Raw genomic sequence first — 23745 nt, forward strand, 5'->3', positions numbered from 1 at the left:
TATTAAAACAAAACAAATGAGAACTCAAATGCCAGATTATATCTGCACGAGATTGAATAGGTACCATGCCATACTTGCAACCTTCTGCCCCATAGTGAAAATGTTTTTCAACTGACCAGAATTAGTCCCCTACAGGAAATGAAGCCTGCCCCAGGAGAAGGTAACTTAAGCAAAAGGAAGCAAATGAGTATCATTCCTTTGATGTCTGTGATTAGTAGACCCAGAGGGCTACTTTCCACACGGGTGATCAGAGGGCCTGTGAAAGGAGGGTATTTCAGAAGTGAGCTTTCCATCAGTACTCTCTTCTTTACAACCTGGTTCTGGGGCCAAATACTCAAACTTCAGAGGATATCATCTTACCCGTCTAGCTTCAGACATTCCAATCAACGGTGCTATCACATTACAAATGTGTACTAACTGATTTCAAAAAGTAGGAGGCAGAAAAGGCTGAATCATTTCTTTCTCTCAAAAGTTTTTATTTCAAAATGTTTCAAGCAGTGGTAAAGTATCATTAGGTAATTTCACTTCCTGTAAGGCCCACACATCTACAAATGTGTCCTGTAATAACCCCAGCACGGTCTGGCAGCATGGAGTTCACAATGCTAGAAAGTATAAAAAGAATACAGCTGCTATGCATACAATTCAAGTATAATAATACAATAGAATATTTACTCAAAAATTAACATTTTTACTCCAAAGGGAAATCCCTCTGTCGTTGATGGTTCACTAAACAGTGTTGAGCCAGTACTTCTGAAGCTAGAGTCACAAACTTGATCCCCAGATAAACTGGTTAAAATGAAGGCAAGGCCGGGTGTGGTGGCTCACGCCTGTAATCCCAGCACTTTGGGAGGCCGCAGCAGGCAGATCACCTGAGGTCGGGAGTTCAAGACCAGCCTGACCAACACAGAGAAAACCCATTTCTACTAAAAACACAAAATTAGCTGGGCCTGGTGGTGCATGCCTGTAATCCCCTCTACTCGGGAGGCTGAGGCAGGAGAATCGCTTGAACCCGGGAGGCAGAGGTTGCAGTGAGCCAAGATCAGGCCATTGCACTCCAGCCTGGGCAACAAGAGTAAAACTGTCTCAAAAAATAAAATAAAATATAAAATAAAATAAAATAAAGGTGAACACATTTCCCAGCTTTCCAAGGACTGTCCTGTGGTTGTCCCAGCATAATTATCAAATCCCTCTTTCTTTTGCAAAAATATCCTAATGATGACCCTAGTTGTATCCTAACTTTCGTCCCACAGAGAACAAGGCAGTATAGGTATGGCATGGGTATATTAGCAGAAGCCAACCTTCACTCCTGGAAAAACACTTCCAAGTAAAAACTCCTGTTTGAATCCACAGTCATATACGATGGGCAAGTAAATGAAAGCACCAGCTGCACACCATTAATCACATACACACAAGACTCTTTATTCCAAGTGTTTCAATGATATCAAATTACTACAATCTTAGTTTATGTGCAACATTTATAATCTAATTTCTAAAATCTAGATTAACACCTTAACTGATGACTTCAAACTGAAGTCAATTTCTCATCTCACAAAAAACACACTTGTATCTTAAACACAAATAGGATAAATCACATGCATTGTAAGAAAATATCTCCGTGTATAGGTATTTAATTTGTGACTTTAAAAAAATTATAGTCCTATTTAATAAGTTACATTCACCCTTTAACTAACTTTATTTTTTAATTTTTTATTTCTTTTTTTAGAGATGGGGTCTTGCTTTGTTACCCAGGCTGGAGTACAGTGGTACAATCACAGCTTACTGCTGCCTTGAACTTCTGGACTCAGGGGATTCTCCTGCCTTAGCCTCCTATAACTAGGACTTAGGAACTCACCACTGCATCCCGCTAATTTACTTTTTTTATTTTTGTAGAGTAAGCATCTCACTATCTTAACCACGCTGGTATTAAACTTCTGGGCTCAAGTGATCCTCTGGCCTTGGTTTCCCAAAGGGTTGGGATTACAGGCATGAGCCACTGCACTCAGCCTAACTAACTTTAAAAATAAGAGAAAAGGATATTGCCAAGTTAACTTTAATAATCAAACAAAAACCTTAGCCTTGCAGGAAATACATATTTCACACTAATTTTATTTTTGTAATAAAATATGTAACCAGTTATAATTTCCCATCTATGATTTTCTGGAAAATATGTGTCAGTAGCCTCAGAGTTGCATATCAAATGAAGCAGTTCATTCCCAATCAAGAATAAAAGACTCAAGCAAACCTGTATTTCTAAACTAATCCAGATCCTATAAGCTCCAGCTCGTTTTATGATATGTAGTACCAGACAGACCATTCCATTTACTAAGGAAGACTATGCCCCAGCTGAGAGGCAATCCAGTATGGTAGTTAGGAGCCAATATACTACAGCCAGATGACCTGGGTTCAAATCCTGGCTGTGCCACTTTACTAGAGACGGATGACCTAGGGCAAAATATTTAACATCTTTTCCTCATTTGCCACAACCGTAAAAATGGAGGGCATAATATTATTACTTACAGGTACTGTCATGAGGCTTAAATGAGTTGATCTTACAGCTCTAGCCATTATGAACTTGAACTTCTTTTAATTTCTCAAAAGCATCAAGCTTAATCTCTCATCTCTGCTTCTAGCACATGTTTTTCCCTCTGCCAGTAACATTCTCTTCTGCCTTTTCTTGCTTCCCTTTAGGTCTTCATTTAAATGAAATATGTAGAAAGCCTTCCTTGACCTCCTGTTATATGAGGTGCCTCTACTATTTGACCTCAAAGTACTCTACAGAATAGCACTTAAACTTGTCTAAGTTTCTGTTCCCCTGCTAGGCTGTAAGCTCCTTAGAGGCAGAGGTCATGTCTGTCTTGATAACCACTGTAATACCTGGGGCCTAGCACAGTACTGGTTCACAGTAGGTGCTGAATAAATATTTTTGGAATTAAGTTGGAATGAAATAACAAGTCACATTATGTAGAAAGGAAACCAAAAAAGGATTTCCAAGCTAAGTCTTTCAATCTGAGTAGAAGTATATGCCTCTCCACATTTGAAATACATAGGAGAGCCTCCTCTCATATATTAGGAGTCTCACCATTGAACAGGAGAAGTGGCATTTTTTTTAAAGAAATGGGGTCCTGCTCTGTTGCCCAGGCTGTGGCACAGTGGCACAATCGCAGCTCACTGAAGCCTCAAATTCCTGGGATCAAGCAAACTTCCCACCTCAGCCTCCTGAGTAGCTGGGACTACAGGCACTCACCATCATGCCTGGTTCGTTTTTAAAAATTTTGTAGAGACAGAGTCTCACCATGTTGCCCAGACTGGTCTCAAACTTCTGGGCTCAAGTGACCCTCCCACCTCAGCCTCCCAAAGTGCTGGGATTACAGAGGTGAGCCACCATGCCTGGCCAAGAAGTGCCATATTCTGACCAAGAACAAACTTGATGCCAATTCTGGGTAAGAACCATGACTTCATAAGCAGAGTAAGTGATAGTGTGTTCAGGGTGTTTATACTTATTATTTCACATCCTATATTCCAAAGCTTTATTAAAATAAGGGTGTCACAGCAAAATTATGTGGCTAGTGTAGCTCCCTGAATATTATCAGCTGGCCAAAATGAAGCGCATAAATACCAGTGGCACAGGTGGGGAAAATAAAAGGAAAGTGAGACCATGAATGTGGAAGAGCATACAAGAAAGAAAAAGAAAGCCAGGTGCCATGGCAGGTGCCTGTAGTCCCAGCTACTCAAGAGGCTGAGGTGGGCGGATCATTTGAGCTCAGGGGTTTGAGACTGGCCTGGGCAACATGGGGAAACCTTGTCTCTACAAAAATTTGCAGGCCGTGGTGGCACATGACTGTAGTCTCAGCTACTCCAGAGGCTGAGGTGGGAAGATCGCTTGAGCCTGGGAGGTGAAGGGTGCAGTGAGCCGAGATTGCGCCACCGCACTCCAGCCTGGGCGACAGAGTGAGACTCTGAGAAAGGAAAGAAAACAAAAAGGAAGAAGGGGAGGGAAGGAGGAGAGAAGGGAGAAGGGGAAGGGAAGAAAGGGAGAGAAGAAGGGAGGGAGGGAGGAAGGGAGGGAGGGAAAAAAGGAGGGAGGGAGGGAAGGAAGAAGCGAAGAAGGGAAGGGAAAGGGATGGGAAAGAAAAGAATTTGATACAGTGAAGGAAGAGTGCTAGAGCAACATCAGCAGCTTGTCTACAACGTGCCACTGGGTGGCACCACTGTCCTTAGCTAGTCACTACAGATATGGAACCAGGATAGAGGAACATCAGGCTCTCTTGCAGAGCTTAGGTGAAAACTCAGAAGTCTATCTCCATTGTATTGACACACAGATGCAAGTCACTATAGTTAAAGTTCTCTGCGTATGTCATCAACGCAAGGATATGTCTTCAGGATGTTGTGTTTATCAGAGACTCCTGGAAGGTGAGTTTGTCAACATTGTTGCCTAGTCCAAAGGCTTCAGAAACAGCTCACTATTCTAAGTGCAGATTCTCAGGGAAGTGAGAGATGGGACAGGGGTGCAGGGTGGTCAGAATAACCTAGAAAGCTTTTTTAAGCTATTAGGTTGAACCACACAAAATTGCCAATAGTAAAAAATTTGCTACAGACAAAAAAAAAAAAAAAAGGCAATTTCAAGTGGTTCAACATAATATACATATATTTAGAATCACTGGCTTATTGAGCCACTGTAGTGATGACTGTCATATTTCTCATTTGTTAGGGAGGAAAAGATTGAGAAGACACATACAGTTGGCCTTTTACTTAAAATCATGAAGAATTAACTGAGCAAAGAGATGGAAACAACAAAATATCTAAAAATAGCGAATAAACTACAGTCATGCACCACACAGTAATGTTTCAGTCAATGACAGACTGCATATACAGTAGTCTCATAAGAATATAATGGAGCTGAAAAATTCCTATAGACTAGTGAAGTCACAGCAGAGCACATTATTCATGAATATCTATGATAAAAAAAAAAAAAAAGGAACAAATCTAGCAAACCACCATGGATGTATCAATATTTCTGAAAAGAATGACACCTTCTCAAGAAGCGCCTCAGGCAGGTCCTCGAGGAGGCATTCCAGAAGAAGACACTCTTCTTAGAGGAGATGACAGCTGCATGCATGTTACTGCCCTTAAAGACCTTCCAGTGGCACAAGATGTGGAGGTGAAAGACAGTGATACTGATGATCCTGACCCTGTATAGGCCTCGGCTAATGTTTGTGATTGTGTCTTAGTTTTCTTTGTTGTTGTTGTTTTAGACTGTGTCTTAGTTTTAACACAGAAGTTTAAAGAGAAAAAAAATCAATTTTAAAAATATAAAAATGCTTATAGAATAAGGACATAAAGAAAAAAATATTTTTGTACAGCTGTACAGTGTGTTTGTGTTTTAAGCTAAATGTTATAAAAAAATCAAAAAGTCAAAAAAATTTAAAAGTTTATAAACTAAAAAGGTTATAGTAAGCTAAGGCTTATTACTAAAAAATTCTTTTATAAATTTAGTGTAGCATAAGTGTACAGTATAAAGTCTACAGTGGTGTACAGTAATGTCTTAGGCATTCACAGTCAGTCACCACTCATTCACTGACTCACCCAGAGCAACTTCCAGTCCTGCAAGCTCCATTCGTGCTAAGCACCCTATACAGCTGGACCATTTTATGATCTTTTATACTGTTTTATAGTACCTTTTCTATGTTTAGATATATTTAGATACATAAATACTGAGCACTGTGTTATAACTGCCTACAGTATTCAATACAGTCACATGCTGCACAGGTTTGTAGCTGAAGAGCAATAGGCTGTACCATACAGTCTTGGTGCACAGTTGGCTATACCATCTAGGTTTCTGTAAGTACGCTCTATAATGTTCACAGTGATGAAATTGCCTAACAACCCATTTCTCAGAACATGTCATTGTCATTAAACAACCTATGACTATGTAACTACATGTATTAAAAACAGCAAACATGGCAAGAGGTTCACAAAAAAACTAAATGCTATATTAAGTATTAAAAAAGCAAAATGTGGGTCAGGTGTGGTGGCTCACGCCTCAAATCCTAGCACTCTGGGAGGCTGAGGTGGGTGGGGTGGGGAATCCCTTGAGCTCAGGAGTTCGAGACCAGCCTGGGCAACATGGCAAAATCCCATCTCTACCAAAAAACACTAAAAAAAAATTAGCCGGGTGTGGTGATGAGTGCCTGTAGTCCTAGCTACTTGGGAGGCTAAGGTGGGAGAATCACTTGAGCCTGGGGAGGTCGAAGTTGCAGTGAGCTATGATTGTGCCACCGCACTTTAGCCCAGGTGATAGAGTAAGAATCCATCTCAAAAAAAAAAAAAAAAAGCAAAATGCAAAACAGTACATGAAATAGGTTTGAAACCTGTCTTTTAGGGAAATCTCAACAGTTTTGGGGGGAATGGATTTATATTCTCCATGTAAAAAAGTACGGAAGGGCCAGGTGTGGTGGCTCATGCCTATAATCCCAGCACTTTGGGAAGCCGAGGTGGGCAGATCACCTGAGGTCAGGAGTTCGAGACCAATCTGGCCAACATGGTGAAACCCCACCTCTACTAAAAATACAAAAAATTAGCCAGGAATGGTGGCACAAGCCTGTAATCCCAGCTACTCAGGAGGCTGAGACAGGAGAATCGCTTGAACCTGGGAGATGGAGGTTGCAGTGAGCCAAGATGATACCACTGTACTCCAGCCTGGGCAACAGAGCAAGACTCCATCTCAAAAAAAAAAAAAAAAAAAAAGGAATGAGGGATATATACTAAAAATATCAGTAGTTGTCTCTGGGTAGGAAGATTACTGTATTTTGTTTTACACTTTTATAAACATACATTTTCTAAAATAAACATGTATAATAATTTTGAATTCTGAAACCAAAGAAAAAGATTTTGGTAGAGAAACAAGGGAAATCCAAATAAATTCTTTAGTTTAGTCAATAGTATCACACTAGTGTTATATAAAATGTTAACATTAGGGGAAGCTGGGTGCACATTACACGGGACCTCTGAACTATCTTAAACAAATTTTCTGTAATTTAAAATTATAAAAGAGGCCATGCACAGCGGCTCATGCTTACAATCCCAGCATTTTGGGAGGCTGAGGTGGGAGGATCGCCTGAGGTCAGGAGTTCGAGACCAGCCTGGTCAACAAGGTGAAACCCTGTTTCTACTAAAAATACAAAAATTAGCCAGGCGTGGTGGTGCACACTTGTAATTCCAGCTACTTGGGAGGTTGAGGCAGAAGGATCACTTGAACCCGAGAGGCTGAGGTTGCAGTGAGCTGAGATCATGCCACTGCACTCCGACTACATCTCAAAAAAAAGAAAAAAATATATACATAGAGAGAGAGATCAAAAAAAATAAATCATATAATAAGATCATATTTTTAAAATCTAGAGGGCATGAAACTAAAACTTTTAAAAAATCTAAACAAAAGTATCCATCTGGTTAAGTGGTCCCTACATATAAGCAAGAATACGGTGGCACAAACCTTTTCTGGTAGTAAGTCACTATGCTCTTTTAAATTGCAACAGAAAGTTATAAAGGCAATTATATCATCTGGCCTCTCCTAAATATGACAGTGACGTCACCCCACTGGGTACAGACTCCCTGAAGTGGGAAACGATTAATTCTCTGTTTTATTTGGTTTTGTAAACATCATTGCTGAAGAATAACATGTTGATTTAAGGAGAGAAAAAATTAAAAGTTAAGTATAGCCAGTAACAACCCTTTTCCTTCAAAATATTTTTTAAAATCTAGTTTCCTAAACCCTGGGTAGTTACAGGTACATGTGCATGCGTTTGTTCAAGAAATACTCAGTAAGTATATACTATGCCCTGCCCTTGTGGAGCTTACCGTTCAACTGATATTTTAAGTGGACAGTAGACTAACAGAGAGAACTAGACATGTAGGTAGAATAGGAAAGGAAGGTCACACACGAGGCAATCCTCAACCCTATAATAATTGCCCAACCTGACAATTATATGCTTTTTAAAAGTTAAAAATAATAGTTACCCTCTGGAATTAACCAGTTATACCTGTTACTACTTAGGTATCACCTGGCTTGCTTTGAAAATGAATGTTATTTAAAAACTTCCTTCAAATATTGGGGCAAGGAAGAGTATAGTATGCAAAGCCAAAGGATGAAAGTGAGGTTCTGAAAGAACAGAGGAAGAAAAATACAGAGTCGAAAAGCACCAACTGAGAAACTAAAACATCTTGATCAATTTCATCTACAGACTAGCCAGCTGTTACAAACAACACTGCTGCTGTCTGGTTATAATACTCCAGCAAGTGTAAAGTTTGGAATAGGTTAGTTCCACTGTGTAACACAGCCAATGGAAGTTTCATTCTTTAAGTACTTAAAATGCCTCAGTATAAGGCACTTTTGCATGGTGCCAAAACAAGAACTCTAAGAACAGATTTAAAGAGAAGAGCCAGAGCACTAAAAAAGCCCAAGCAGAGCAGGAGTCTTTTTTCCCATCTCAATGAAATACTATTTAAGGAAGGAGAGTTATGTATCCCCATACAAAGGTCAGCCAAGAAAACTGCTGTAATCCTAACAGTGTTGATATTTCCTACTAGTAGATATTGCCCATGTATCCTAATGCATTTAGCTTCTGTTGCATCTGCAATGTAATGTACCTTTAAGATATCCTTTTGCAGCTATTTCTATGATTATTTAAGATATAGCACCTTTAAACTAGGCAGTAATTCAATCCTCCTTGAAGCAGCTGCAACCAATATGAATAGCAATAAAATATAAGAAGGTAGTTTGCTTTTTCATCAAAGACAAAACTAAGGCCAACACAGAGGGCAGTTTTGAAAACAAAACTGTTCTCTCTTACCATACATCTTTAACTCTGATTGATGGCTATGTGACCGTGTCTTACAAGCCAGATTTTTTTTTTAAGAATAAGAAAAGATTGGCTCACGCCTGTAATCTCAGCACTTTGGGAGGCCAAGGCGTGCGAATCACCTAAGGTCAGTAGTTTAAGACCAGCCTGACTAACATGGTGAAACCCCATCTCTACTAAAAATACAAAAAATTAGCTGGGCGTGGTGGTGGGCACCTGTAATCCCAGCTGCTAGGGAGGCTGAGGCAGGAGAATTGCTTGAACTCAGGAGGTGGAGGTTGCAGTGAGCCGAGATAGCGCCATTGCACGCCAGCCTGGGTGACAAGAACAAAACTCCATCTCAAAAAAAAAAAAAAAAAAGAACAAGAAAAGATTAATACCAAAATGCTTTCAACAGCCCCATCTTATAGTTTTCAGGGCTGCTAATACCTGAAACTAGAAGGGAATGACATTGAGGTTCAGAGCCTTGTGCCAAGCCCAGACAGCACCCTGCTCTTTCAGCAGCAATGGGGCAGTACTAGTAAGAGCGAGGGAAAAAAAATGGTCCGGCGATAGCAGGACATGGCCCCAATCCTGGACAAAAATCAAACTCGACACAATTGCCAATAGTTTATACTCACAGTCGTGTCCAACCCTTTGAATGCGAGGACTTTTTTGCTTATCTCTGGTGGTAGATACTGTGAAAATTATGTACACACCTTTTTTTTTTTTTTTTTTTTTTTTTAGCTCATGAGTTATCATTAGTGTTAGCATATTTTATGTGTAGCCCAAGACAATTCTGCAAACGTGGTCCAGGGAAGCCAAAAGGTTGGACAACCATGGTTTAGAGGATCATTCCACAGAACAGTTTTATGCAACTCAAACAGGTAACTGTGCAACTTTGATTTTAACTAAAGAGGTAGACGTCATAAGCAAAGTCCACAATTCTAAGATCTGGTTTTCTGTCCTAAACAAATTCCTACTCACTCCTCACAATGCAAAAGTAACATTTTCCCATGATTTCATGACAAAACATTACAGCATTTAGAAAAGACTGGACAAATGATATGACCTTAATGTTACAATTTGCTGGGAATGATGCAAAATTGGAGAAATCAACTCCAGGTTGAAAAATAATTGTTTCACCCAAAGTCAGCTGCTTCAAAACGTGTTGCTTACATCTCACTGAAGTCATTAAGGTAACAGGTAAGTGTTATATAACAATAATCCCAACTTTGAAAAAGAAAGACAAATTCAGTTTTGACTCAATTTTGCAAATCTTCACTGGAGACTGATCATCAAATGAAATACTGCAGACTTCTCAATATACTACTTAGCTTAAGAAATTCCATAGTCAGCCAAGTGCAGTGGCTCACTCCTGTAATCCCAACATTTTGGGAGACTGAGGGAGGTAAACTGCTTGAGCTCACGAGTTGGAGACCTGCCTGAGCAGCATGGCAAAACCCTGTGTCTACAAAAAATACAAAAATTAACTGGGCATGGTAACGCGCACTTGTGGTCCCCATACTTAGGATGCTGATGTGGGAGGATCACTTGGGCCCAGAAGGTGGAGGTTGCAGTGAGCCGAGGTCACACCACTGCACTTGGGTGACAGAAGTGAAACCCGGTCTCAAGAAAAAAGAAAAGAAATCCCATAGTCTACAATTTGTTGTTTAAATATGTCTCTTAAGTAGAGACTAGATCTCAGATTCTTGGTTTTTAAAACTCAATGTACACTCTGGCTATAGACTAAGTTCACTGCCACTCCTCCTCATCTTTGGTAATATGCTAGTATGGCATCCACCTCCTCTTTTAAGCTGGCAGGGCCCTAAACAAGGTGATCCTTCAATCAAAGGGGGTGTAGGAAGACAGTCAATAGACTTCCTCAGTTGAAGACAACTGGAAACAAGATTATAAGGAAGCACTTTATCCCTATGAGGCTAACGAACAAACAAACAAACAAAAAAGCATGGTCTTTAGGGTTAGGGGTTTTTCAATAAAAAGATCAGCTCTGTAAAATGTGTGTTAGGAACAAATCTTCTGTTTTACTAAATATTGTCACTGCAATCATAGGCCAATCACTCCACAGAAACATTTTATGTAACCAAACAACAATGGCATAGATGGAGGGTACCACAGAGATAAGACAGGGGTTAAGGAACTATCCCACCATTAGAATGTTCTCCAAAGTGCCAGAAGTGCCACCTATGTAAAAGTTGTTACGCCTACGGCAGCTTAAGAGTGACCCCTACTGAGCTAGGATTCAAGACAGCTGTCAGGGCTGGTGCAAGTGTCAACTCCCCTATTTTGTACTCCTCGCGCTGAAAATCAATCATTCAGTTCTAACCAAGTCCACAAAGAAATGCAAAGATATGGCTGAGCTGTAATGGTGATGATGGGGAACTCCATTTCAAAACAGGAATAAAAAAGAAGGTCGGGAATTCACCATGAAAGTTTTCATTCTGCTACTGTCTCTTCTGAAACAGTCTGTACTTTAAGGGATACCACCTGTAATGAAGTAAATTCTTTGGGGGAATGTTTCCTTTAAAAAGCTACTTTCCACCGGGCGCGGTGGCTCATGCCTGTAATCCTAGCACTTTGGGAGGCTGAGGTGGACGGATCACCTGAGGTCGGGAGTTCGAGACCAGCCTGAGCAACATGGAGAAACCCTGTCTCTACTAAAAATATAAAATTAGCCGGGTGTGGCGGCACATGCCTGTAATCCCAGCTACTCAGGAGGCTGAAGCAAGAGAATTGCTTGCACCTGGGAGGCAGAGGTTGCGATGAGCTGAGATTGCGCCATTGCACTCCAGCCTGGGCAACAAGAGCAAAACTCCGTCTCACAGAAAACAAACAAACAAACAAAAAAGCTACTTTCCTGGCCAGGCACAGTGGCACAGACTTGTAATCCCAGCACTTTGGAAGGCCAAGGCAGGTAGATCACTTGAGGTCAGGAGTTTGTGACCAGCCTGGCCAGCATGGTGAAACCACTCTTCTACTAAAAATACAAAAATTAGCTGGGCGTAGTAGCACAGGCCTGTAATCCCAGCTACTCAGGAGGTTGAGGCAGGAGAATCACTTGAACCCAGGAGGCAGAGATTGCAGTGAGCCGAAATCGCGCCACTGCACTCCAGCCTAGGCAACAGAGAGAGACTCTGCCTCAAAAAAAAGCTACTTTCCCACAAACATTTTAATACTTAATCTCTTGATGATCAAGAGGATGTTAAAATTAAGTCAATGTGTATATAAATTTTTAAAAAACTGCTTCCACATAAAAACCCTGGCCTTAATACTTGACACTAAAAAATAAAATCTTAGTAAAATAGTCTAAAATTTTCTGGGCGGAAATCTGAGCTGTATAACATACTTAGGTCAGTCATTTTGCTTAAAAGTTTATAACATGTAACTCTATTTGAATGAATATGCTAATATTCACATTTCTACTTGAGTAAATAAAAAAACTACATAGCTTCCCATCTACGGATTGCTATAATTTACCAATACTGTGTGCCTGAGCCCTGCCTTTTGTAGTTTCCACGTTATGGAAACAACTTGCTTCACAGAAATTCTAACTTATTCCTATAAGGAATTGTCTGGGTATAGAAGGGACCCCGATGCCTTCTGAAATGGGTCTTACCTTAGTTCCTGACACTTTCTGAACCCCAAATATTCCACTGAAGACTTTAAACCATCCTAGACTAACCATGCTATTGACTGTTGACCAAATTTGGAAAGTTTCCGTGGTTCCAGGTGAAGAAATATCATTATCCTAGGCCTTCTCTTCTCTTTTCTACTGTCTGAAACATATTCATCTAACAATTGCTACAGCTACTTCTGCCCAGTTCTACCCTTCAGTAAAGTTGTGATTTTTCAACTATTCTTTGAAGCTGCTTCTCAACTTAGTATCTTCAGTGGTCATGTGGAACACAGGATCTTTTACTTGGATTCATGCCATGCGGTATTAGTGCTAGTTCTTCTTTTTCTTCTCAAAACCATGACTGAATCTTATCCTCATTCACCAAGTTCCTGTCTCCTGACTGAGGGAAGTTTTCAGTTTTCAGTTCATTTGAAAAGCAGAAATTACTAACATATCCTGAGCACAGTGAATTTTCACCATCTTAGCAGTGGCAGCTCTGTCTATTTCTCCAGGTTTTCTTTGATAAAGCATCATTCAGGTATCCGCAGGAGAGTTGGTCCTTCAAAACCCTATCATTATTTATAGTATTAAAACACTTTCAGTCCACATTAAAGGTAATAAAACAGAATACCTAAGAAAAAACAGGGGCCAGGTGTGGTGGCTCATGCCTATAATCCCAGCACTTTGGGAGACCGAGGTGGGTGGATCACCTGAGATAAGGAGTTCGAGACCAGCTGGGCCAACACGGCGAAACCCCATCTCTACTAAAAATACAAAAATTAGCCAGGTGTGGTAGCACACGCCTGTAGTCCCAGCTACTCGGGAGGCTGAGGCAGGAGGACCGCTTGAACCTGGGAGGCAGAGGTTGCAGTGAGGCGAGATCCCGCCACTGCACTCCAGCCTGGGTGACAGAGCAAGACTCCGTCCAAAAAAAAAAAAAAAAAAAAAAAACAGGTATTTCACCATACCTCCCCACTGCATTAACCTCATAACTACTACCACAAGAATCCACCATTAACATTTTCAATACCTCTCTAAAAGTTTAATCTCACATGCCCTCTCATTAATCAAGTGAGAAATAGAGAAACTCTATCCTGATTCCCTTTAAAATCTGCTAACTTGATTAGCACCTAAAATCCTCTGTACTGTGAAATCAATTCCAAAAAGGCCTAAATGGCTTTGGAGAATAGGGACACTGTTTCAATCATCATAACAAAAACCTGAGTATAGCTATGTTGGGCTTTCACATTAACACCATTGTCTACCAGGTAGAATCTTCTTCTGTAAAAGGCACTGTTGAATTCATGGAAAGTCATAAGTAACAAAAAGCCTTCAACAAATGTAAGATGTTTTCACCTCTAAATCCTACAGCATAAACCCAGAGGAAGTTATAATGGGTCTTCAGCAAATTTGTTTAACAAATACTTCTAGATAACAAGAGAAAGTAGCATACATACTTGCCCAAATCAAACTTAATTATCTGACACAGTTCTCCTAACAATCAATTTGATAAACTACAAACTGAGATACCATAGAAAAAGATTAATGTTGCTACAGATACCTAGATTTTCTTTACTTTTATAAGTTGTAAAAGAATACAACTACACACACCTCTACCAAAAACTAGCCACAGCAGTTGGTTTTTCTTTGAACAAAAATAACCATTCAGGTTCAGTTTTTAATTCTTCGTTAAAATCAAACTCCACCCAAAAAAGCTTCCTAATGATATTTTAATACACTGCACTTTTACATCGTCATTGGTAACTACAATATAAATAACACGTTCATAGTTAAATTCAAAACAGAACTGAACTAATTCAACATTAAAGACTTTAAAAATCCGTGGTTATTTACTTTGGTGACCATGACTTTTTTTTTTTTTTTTTTAATTATGGTTTGTCCTAGAAACCAGTTATTTTAACTAAAACACTATATTTACATGGCACGATGTTGGTCTTTTCCCAAAAAAGTCTTTTTCACTTACTTGGAGTTACTGATCCTGCAAGATGCTCACAATATAGCGTCGAGTTAAAGAAGCAAGTTACAAATCAGTATGTACAGTAAAAACCCATTTTTGTAGAAAGGTGATATATGTGTGCACATGTGCATGCAAGTGTCCATACATATAAGCACAAGCATATATACCAAAAAGTTGACAATGGATGTCTCTGGGTATGAAATTACTGCTTTTATTCTTTTTTATATTTTTGGTTTCAAAAATTTAGAAAATACCAATAGTACTTCATCGATAGCAGAAAACGTCATTTTTAAAAAAAACCTGAGTGTTCAGTACAAGGCTTAATTACATTTATAGTACAGTGTTGTTGTAGAATGAAGGAATCCTATAATAAGCATCCTCCAGTGTGCAAATCTTTCATATTGGTAATCTGCATACCTACTATCAAAATAGTTATTGTAAATTATAACATATAATATAGAACTGTATAGGGAAAAAGTAAAACTATACTGCCCTCCTCTAACACCATTCCCTTTTCCTCTAGGGATAATTACTTTTGATGTGTATCAATCAGATTGTTTTGTATTACCCATACATATGATGAGGGTTTATTTTTAGATAAGTGGAATTATGGTATACAACAGTTCTTTGACTCCCTCCCCCTCTCTTCCCCTGCTTAACAGCATACTTTGGAACTCCTATGTCAGTGTATATGGGTCTAACCGAAAGGCTTTTCTCCTTTTTTTATTTAATAGCTCAATGGTATTCCACAGTATAATGTATCATTATTTGAATTATTCCCGTACTGATGGCTATTTAGGATACTGCCAAATTTTCAGTTACAGTTTCACTGCATCGAAACCTTATACATAGATTTATACACATGTGATATTTCCCTAGAATTGTTTTCTAATAAAACTATTGGGTCAAAATGTATGCACATTTAAAAATGAGATGATTTTGGTATTCTTCAGCAAAGAGTTATACATGTAAACTCTCATTAACAGTGTATGTGAATGCCTATTTGTTAAAAGTGGATATTATATTAAGTTCTTGCCAATTTGTCTGGTGAAAAATGGTTTACATTTCCCTAATAACCAGAGTGAATTTGAACATCTTTTCTTTTTTATTCACCAGTACTTATTTTCCTAGGAAATGCCCACGTATAATCTTCTGCCACTTTCTGCTTTTTGTAGTGGGTACCTTTCTCTTATTGATCTGTAGGAGCTCTTTCTCTATTATGTATATTATGCAGTAGAAACCCTTTTTATCTAATGTGATTTGGAACAATTGGTTACATAATTTAAAGGGTTAATTTCAGGTAAACGATCATAAAAAATACGTATGGCAAACATTTCACCTTCCTTTCATCAGTGGTGTATATATATACACTCATTCACCAAACATTTTGTGTGTATGGTTTTGATTTATTTTGGGGGGGCTTTTTTGTTTGTTTTGTTTGTTTGTTTCTGAGACAGGGTTTTGCTCTGTTGCCCAGGCTGGAATGCAGTGGCGTGACCTTGGCTCGCTGCAACCTCTGCCTCCCGGGCACAAGCTATCCTCCTGCCTCAGCCTCCCAAGCAGCTGGGACTACAGGTGTGCATCACTATGCCTGGCTAATTTTTGTTTTTGTTTTTTTGAGACAAGGTCTCCTCTGTCACCCAGGGTGGAATGCAGTGACGTGAGTGATCACGGTTCCCTACAACCTCCACCTACTGGACTTAAGCAATCCTCCCACCTCAGCTTCCCCAGTAGTTGGAACCATAGGTACACGCCACCATGCCCAACTAATTTTTTGTATTTTTTGGGTCAGGCATGGTGGCTCACGCCTGTAGTCCCAGTACTTTGGGAAGCTGAGGCAGGCAGATCACTTGAGGTCAGGAGTTTGAGACCAGCCTGACCAACATGACAAAACCTCATCTCTACTAAAAATACAAAAATTAGCCAGGTGTGGTGGTGAGCACCTGTAATCCCAGCTACTCGGGTGGCTGAGGCAGGAGAATCGCTTGAATCTGTGAGGCAGAGGTTGTAGTGAGCCGAGATCACGCCACTGCACTCCAGCCTGGGTGACAGAGCAAGACACCGTCTCAAAAAATAGTAACAACAATTTTCTGTAGAGATGGGGTTTCACCATGTTGCCCAAGCTGGTCTCAAACTCCTGGCCTCGAGAGATCTGCCTGCCTTGGCCTTCCAAAGTGCTGGGATTATAGGCGTGACCCACTGTACCTGACCTGGGTCTTTTGTTTGTTTGTTTTTGTTTTGTTTTTTTATTTAAAGACAGGATCTCACTCTGTCTCCCAGGCTGGAATGCAGTGATGTGATCATGACTCACTGTGACCTTGAACTCCTGGCCTCAATCAATCCTCCTGTCTCAGCCTCCTGAGTCACTGGGACTACAGGTGTGTGCTACCACACCCAGCTAATTTTTTTTTTTTTTTTTTTTTGAGACAGGATCTTGCTATGTTGCTCAGGCTGGTCTTGAACTGGCTTCAAGCAATCCTCCTGCTTTGGCCCCCAAAAATGTTGGGATTCCAGGCATGAGCAACCATGCCAGCCTCAAACTTTCCATATAGGGCCAAGAGGCCAAGACCTTTTTCTCTAACTCCAGGCCCATTGATTTTACATTTGAAAAGTAATGTGAGTATAAAACCCTTTTAGATGGCCGGGCGCGGTGGCTCACGCCTGTAATCCCAGCATTTTGGGAGGCCGAGGCAGGTGGATCACCTGAGGCCAGGAGTTCAAGACCAGCCTGGCCAACATGGCAAAACCCCATCTCTACTAAAAATACAAAAAAAAAAATTAGCCAGGCATAGTGGTGGGCACCTATAATCCCAACTACTCGGGAGGCTAAGGCAGGAGAATTGCTTGAACCTGGGAGGCGGAGGTTGCAGTGAGCTGAGATTGCACCATTGCACTCCAGCCTGGGCAACAAGAGCGAAACTCCATCTCAAAAACAAACAAACAAACAAATACAACCAACATATACAGGTTTAGTAACAAAAACAATTTACTGTACTGGTAGGTACACAAGCACACTGGAGTACTGGAGATCCACCAACTAATACCAAGTATTCAGTGTATACTGTATTTTACAAAGGAAATAAAAATTATTCAATGTGGTGAGTCAGTGGAGGTCAATTAAAGCTTCTACTGCATATGTAGAAGCTTTTTCATTTTTATTTATTTATTTATTTATTTTTGAGACAGGGTCTCACTCTATCACCCAAGCCAGAGTGCAGTGGTGCAATCATAGCTCTCTGCAGCCTTGACCTCCCAGGCTCAAGGGATCCTCCCACTTCAGCCTCTGGAGTAGCAAAGACTACAGGCACATGCCACTATGCCTGGCCTTTTTTTTTTTTTTTTTTTTTCTGTAAAGACAGGGTCTCACTATGTTGCCCAGACTTCTGGGCTCAAGCAATCTTCCCACCTTGGCCTCCCAAAGGCGTGAGCCACAGGGCCCGGCCATCACTTGTCTTTTTAACTGGGTTATGATGTCTCACGCTTTCCAGAAGATTTTTTTTTAATATATACTTAGATTTTTAAAATATGTCCTTAAGTTATTTTTATGTATGATGAGAGATGGAGATGTATTACTTTCTAAATACATAGCCACCTGTCTTTACTCAACTTCCATTTTCAGCATCACACTTAGAACACTTAAAAGAACTAAAGTGTCAACTGCTTAGTTATAAGAAAGGAAGTTGTACAAACAAAATAATAAACCAACAGTCTAAGTTCAGTTTGATAGGCTCTTACTACTATGTAGTTAAGGATCACATAGCAGTTTCAGGAGCAAAAACATGACTATGCCTGGCTCTCTCATTACCGCTATGGCTCACAACAGGGTCTCCAAAAGACATCATAGACTGCATATTAGTCTATCTGCAGCTTACTGGTTGCCACACATGTAAATTTACATTCACATTTAAATAACCCACACTTAACAACAAATCAACCGTCTCAATTCTCTGTGCATTCCTTAGTGCTGCTCCTAGAACACAGTGCTTTGGAGACTTAGTAAAGAAAATGAATGCACTCTCCTGAATCACAGTATCACCTAGAAATGGAACCAGAAGATATAAAAAGTCAGGATAGTTTGTTAAATTGTGTGTGTGTGTGTGTGTGTGTAAATCAACAATTTATAAGGTTACCTCATCTCTGGGGTCAGCAAACTTTTTCTATAAAGGTCCAGAGAGAAAATTGGCTTCACAGACCATAAGGTCTATTTTTCAGCTCTGATGTTGTATTGTGAATGCGGCCAGAAAATACATAAATGAATGGATGTGGCTATATTCCAAGAGAAGTTTATTTACAAAAACGGGTGGTGGGCAGGATTTGTCCACAGGCAGTATTTTGCCAGCCCCTGCCTTACACCAATGTTTTATCTTTTTCAAATAAGAATCTACTTCCCTCATTGCACACGTATTTGAGTAAATATAGTAACACTGAAGGGACAAATAATGATTTCAGTACTGCCTTACAGAAATGAATATTCTCAAAATTAATCACTAACCTTTTCCTATAAGTCCTTCTCATATGAGCACATACATTTTTCAAAATATAAAACTGTAATCACCTTGAACCTAATACTTATTTCAAAAAACAGTTACAATGAGTGTTATGTAGCTGCTATAAAAGGAAAAATGCAGTCTAGACAGTCAAATACAATGATCTTTTATTCATTATTCTCATAATCAACAGTGAGTAGAAAAGAGTGCTAAATACATGGTCATGAATCATAACTTCACTACTGAAAATGCAGAAGTAGACTTTGCATTTAAATAAGAACACAAATTTGTTTTTTGGATTACTTACCAAAATCCTTGATGGAAAATGATACAGCTTTGCCAAAATATTTTTAATTTAGAAAGTGAGACCAAAAACCTCTTTAGCATATCATGCATCTATTTAATTTTAAAATACAAATTTTAATGTTTCATTTGACAGCCTGGTGAGGTAGACATTATATTTTTAAGGCAGCCATTTTAATATAGTGAGAGCATGTGTGAATATGTATTGACATTCTAAGCCATTAAGGCCACTTGTTCACAGAATATATTTGAGCTCTAAAATTGTTGAAAGAGAAAATACTCAAGTAGCTTGCAGAAATAATGGATGTTATACAGAACAGAAAGGAATAAAATTAAACAACAAAAGTTCATAAGATTTCTTGACACCAAAAGCACAGTCCATAGAGGAAAAATTAAAACTGGACCTCATCCAAATTAAAGCCTTTTGCTCTGTGAAATTCCCTGTGAAGAGGTTGGAAAGACAAGCTACGGACTGGGAGAACATATTTTCAAACCACTACCTGACAAATGATTAGTATTAAGAATAAAAAGGCCAGGCGCAGTGGCTCACGCCTGTAATCCTAGCACTTTGGGAGGCCGAGGCGGGTGGATCACGAGGTCAGGAGATCGAGACTATCCTGGCTAACACGGTGAAACCCTGTCGCTACTAAAAAAAAAAAAAAATTGGCCAGGCGTGGTGGCGGGTGTCTGTAGTACCAGTTACTCGGGAGGCTGAGGCAGGAGAATGGCAAGAACTCGGGAGGTGGAGCTTGCAGTTAGCCGAGATCGCGCCACTGCACTCCAGCCTGGGCAACAGAGCGAGACTCCGTCTCAAAAAAAAAAAAAAAAGAATAAAAAACTCTTAAAACTCACCAGGTTAAAAAAAAACCCAAATAGAAAATGGACAAAAGACATGAACCGACATTTCACTGAAGATACAGAGATGGCAAATAAACACATGGAAAGATGATCAACATCATTAGCCATCAGAAAAGTGCAAATTAAAACTAGGAGGATATATTACTACACACCTATAAAAATGGCTAAAATAAAAAATAGTAACACCACCAAATGCTGTCAAGGATGAGGAGCATTCACACATTCCTGGTGGGAATGTAAAATGGTACAGCCACTCTGGAAAATGGTTTGGCAGTTCCTTAGAAAATTAAACATGCAAGTGCTATACCACCCAAGAAGTACACTCTTGGGCATTTCAGAAACAGAAATTTATGTTCATACAAAATCCTGTAGACAACTGTTCATATGAGCTTTATTCAAAACAGGCAATAAATAAATAAATAAATAAGTAAATAAGTAAAACAAACAAAAACCCTGGAAACATCAGATGCCCTTCAACAGGTGACTGGTAAACAAACTGCAGTAAATCCATATTATGGAATACCACTCGGCAATGGAAAGGAACAAGCCATTGATAAAGGGTACATTCCTTGAACTAATCTCCAAGGAATTATGCTGAGTGAAGTAAAGCCAGTCTCCAAAGGTTATATACTATGTGATTTCATTTATATAAGCATTTTTGAAATGACAAAATTATGGACATGAAAAACAGATCAGTGGTTGCCAGGAGTCAGGGATGAAGAAGGGAGATGGCTACATCTATAAAAAGACAACAAAAAGGATCCTTGTGGTGATGCAATTGTTCTGTATCTTGACTGTGGTGGTGCTTATATGAATATACACGTGATAACATTATGTAGAATTAAATACACACATGCAAATGACTGCATTAAAGCTGACGAAATCTAAGTAAGGTTGATGGATTGTATCTATTTCCATTTTGTAGTTGTGATGTTACACTATACTTATGCATGAGATTACTATTGGGGGAAATTAGATAAAGCGTATTATTTCTTACAACTGTATGTGAATCTACAAGTATCTCAAAATAAAAAGTTAAAAGGGAAAGAGTATATAAGACCAGCCAATGGTAGAAGTGGAAAAACAAAGCTTTTACTTTTGCTAAAGGCTCAGCAATTGAAAGTGAAAGGATGGAGAAAAAGGTAATGTCAAAGAGTCTACAGGCTACAATAGAATCTTATCTTCCTTCCCTATGGAGCCTTAACTTCTCCAGAATTTTGTTTGTCCTTGATTTGACTGTTGTTCTTTTTAATAAAAATAAACTGCATGTACATCTGTCTCTCCACATGCCTCACAACCATCTCCATCAGCCCAAAGTATAAACTCATAGAATAGGGTTTGTCTTCTTAACCATCATGTACTGAGGGCCTGACATAAGTGACAGATGAAGGAAGAAGACAGTTGAATGAATGAATAAATGAATGAGATGCCCACATATTCTTTTAAAGTTCCTAGCCAATTACAGTTGTAAGGCAGTATATGAGTGCAGTGGCGCGATCTCGGGTCACTGCAAGCTCGGCCTCCTGGGTTCACGCCATTCTCCTGCCTCAGCTTCCCAAGTAGCTGGGACTACAGGCACCCACCACCACGCCCAGCTAATTTTTTGTATTTTTAGTAGAGACGGGGTTTCAGTGTTAGCCAGGATGGTCTCGATCTCCTGACCTCGTGATCCACCTGCCTCGGCCTCCCAAAGTGCTGGGATTACAGGCGTGAGCCACCGCACCTAGCCATTCCCTTACAAATTTCTAAAAGCCATGGACGTTTAAAAAATAGTGCTGTATAACACACATTTCACTTGTAAGCAGAAATTAACGTAATACCCAACATTTGTAAAATGCTTCTGAGTTTACAGATTTTCACATATAATAATTTATTTAATCAGGATGAATTAAGAACTAAGTATACCTAAATTGAAACCACTATACACAAACCTTTGAGAAAAACATTCTACTCAACGGGTATAACAGGATTTATGACAGCCTTAATGCAAATGGCATTATATACGTGTGTGTATACATATATATTTGTCATATATATTCATTTTAAGAATATATCATTCAAATTGGGGGACTTGTGGATCATTTCAACAGCCATAAAGACACTTATTTTACAGACGCAAACACTAAGAGAGGTGAAGTGACTTGTTCAAGGTTATATATCTAACTAGAGCTGGGTCTAGAACCTGAGCCTCTTCAGAGTTCCAATTCATTTCTCTTGTCTTTGAATTGAACAAGACTCTTGTTTCTTCACCCATCTCACCCCTACCAAAAATACTGAAAGAAATATCTTAATCTAAATCACTTGTGTTTTTAAATAGGGGGTTTTCCAAAAAAAAAAAAAAAACCCACAAAACTGAATTTACTCAAGCTTTCAATTGCTGTATTACACCTTCCATGGATTTTTAGTTGTCAAATTATTTCTTATATCAGGACAATAAGGTACTTTATTCTAAGGTACAAGTATACTGACAGTTTAATGTTTCATTCCCCCACCTAAATAGCAGAGTGTTAATTCTAACAGGAATCTTACATGTCTTACACTTTAGCAGTTTCAATCAAAAGATGAGCTATTTTACAATTTAAGGAAGAGGCCTTACATTATTAAAATCTTGATTGATATGCTCAATGGCAGTACCATCATTGAATCTTCACCTGCTGTCTTATGTATCAAGAACATTTAAAAGTCTTTCTTGTTAGAGACAAAATAAAAGAAAAACTAAAGTGACAAGCAACTATGAGAAGTAAGGCTTTAATCAGGTTAAATTTGCATTACGCAGCCTGCATGAATTTAGAGGTCCTAGAATCAAAACACTAGAAGGAACCTTAGTTATGCTCTAGTTCAACAGACTGATTTTTGCAGAAGAGGAAACTGAAGCGCTGATGAGACCATTAACTAATAAAGCAAACCGCTTACTTTTTCAAAGGGATTCATTTCAATGCCATTTTACCCTTATTTTGCATCTCACTGTTGTTTCTCAGGGCGACGGTTGACCTTTTTTTTAGGTGAAAAGAGCTAATAGAGCAAATTAATTTCAAGAGGGTGAAAAATGCCTTTGAAGGAGGAGATGCTGGAGTGAAGAGGAGAAATGACGTCTTATTTAAAATATGTAACCCCTTGATGGGGTTAGACAATGAATCATATTCTCCTAGATTTTTCTATGTCTATAGACATCAGCCACAGTTCTTTCGGGCACTCAAACGAGAGGAAGAGGAAGTGAATAAAGCTCATACTAAATATATAGCACCCACTGAAGGCAGGGATGTAGACAGAAAGAACGGGGGTGGGGGAAGGAAGGAAAGCACGCGTCGCCAGGATCCAGCTGTTTTCTAACATACCTAATCCTACGGAAGCTAGGAAGATATTGGAAGCAAGGAAGATATCGGAAGCGAGGGCATCCCTCAAATTCGAGAGGGCGGATGCCTAGGGCTAGAGAGACTCCCTGGCCCTCTTTAACAGAGCGACTGGGAGGGGACAAAATGGAGTTGAGGTTTAGGGGCATCCTAAAGGTCGTTTGGAGGTCTAGCAAGCACTTCATGGTCTCCTCTGGAAAGGGCCGTGGCAAAACCTACTACCCCGATCAGGAAGATGACTTCTAGCCCTCGGGATGCGGTGAGCGGCAGGAAGAGGCAGGCTGGGGTTCCGAGAACC

The 23745-nt window shown here is 39.5% G+C and overlaps 1 protein-coding gene across 7 annotated transcripts in view; it reads right to left on the minus strand.

Annotated features, from left to right (window-relative positions):
* ACSL4 (acyl-CoA synthetase long chain family member 4) overlaps positions 1 to 23745 on the minus strand; it is an 82575-nt gene that overhangs the window by 58473 nt on the left and 357 nt on the right. The gene's annotated exons all lie outside the window — the stretch shown is intronic.

The sequence above is a fragment of the Macaca mulatta genome, chromosome X, assembly GCF_049350105.2.
Source record: "Macaca mulatta isolate MMU2019108-1 chromosome X, T2T-MMU8v2.0, whole genome shotgun sequence".
Taxonomy (NCBI): domain Eukaryota; kingdom Metazoa; phylum Chordata; class Mammalia; order Primates; family Cercopithecidae; genus Macaca; species Macaca mulatta.